The sequence below is a fragment of the Pseudophryne corroboree genome, chromosome 8 (genome assembly GCF_028390025.1).
Source record: "Pseudophryne corroboree isolate aPseCor3 chromosome 8, aPseCor3.hap2, whole genome shotgun sequence".
NCBI classification, from domain to species: domain Eukaryota; kingdom Metazoa; phylum Chordata; class Amphibia; order Anura; family Myobatrachidae; genus Pseudophryne; species Pseudophryne corroboree.
This window is the reverse complement of record NC_086451.1, coordinates 178,568,247-178,569,175: the sequence shown is the minus strand read 5'-3', so window position 1 is coordinate 178,569,175 and position 929 is coordinate 178,568,247. Positions and strand designations below refer to the sequence as shown.

The 929-nt window shown below is 50.3% G+C and overlaps 1 non-coding gene across 1 annotated transcript; it reads right to left on the bottom strand.

Annotated features, from left to right (window-relative positions):
• Positions 1 to 510: 510 nt before the first annotated feature.
• Positions 511 to 676, bottom strand: LOC134951001 (U1 spliceosomal RNA). Its single transcript, XR_010183819.1, has one exon. It is a non-coding gene; the product is annotated as a U1 spliceosomal RNA (small nuclear RNA).
• Positions 677 to 929: the final 253 nt, after the last annotated feature.

The following is a 929-nucleotide window of genomic DNA, read 5'->3' as shown; positions in this document are numbered from 1 at the left end:
ATACTGAAGCACCCTCAAACATCAAACCATATGCAACAACTAGTACAAGCATTCCTGGGGAAAGGTCTGCAGCAGACGGATTTGCATACGGTGATGTCATCCAAGCAGTGGGCCAAAGTTGGCTGGAACCCTCATCTGCATATGAAAAGAGAAAAGGGGCGCTTGGATGACCCCTAGTTCGCATTGAACACCCCCCACCCTCCTTTGGTGTGGGGCTCATGTTGGCCATGCCCCAGCCCCTGAAGCATTCAAGCTGATTTCTTGCAGCAGCTGGGCACTGTAACAGCTCCAGAGCTGCTCTGTAATGCAAATAAAAGGGTGTGGGCCCTGCAACACCACCTGTAGTTCGCATTGTGCGTTGGAAGGCACAAAGTAAGCAGACGGGAGAAGTCAGGATAGTGCGCAAGGGCATAGAAGGGAGGGGCTCAAGAAAAGAGAAGTGGAAACAGACAGCAAACTAGGCGGGAGAGAGACCTGAGACAATGAGATCTAAATTATACCAGAGCCAACCAGGGGAAAGCACAAATGCAGTCCCCCCCCCTACCACAAATTATGCAGTCGAGATTCCCACATTTGGGGAAATCACAGAGGTCAGCATACCCAGAATGCAATGAATGAACCTCACCCTGGGAAAACAATCTTCATGACCATGGTATCACCTAAGCAAAATAAGTATGATTTGAGATAGGGCTGGGGAGGGCCGCTGCTCAGGCACACCTCCGTCAAGTAAAGGAGATTCAACTGAGGCAGCACAAGGGAACTCTCATCTGGGGACAACAACTGCAGGGAGAACACATTTTCAGATGAATGTGTGAGGGCAGAAGGCTGCCTAATACTGAAGCACCCCCCAAACAACAAACCAAATGCAACAACTAGTGCAAGCATTCCTGGGGGAAGGCCTGCAGCAGATGGATTCGCATATGGTGATG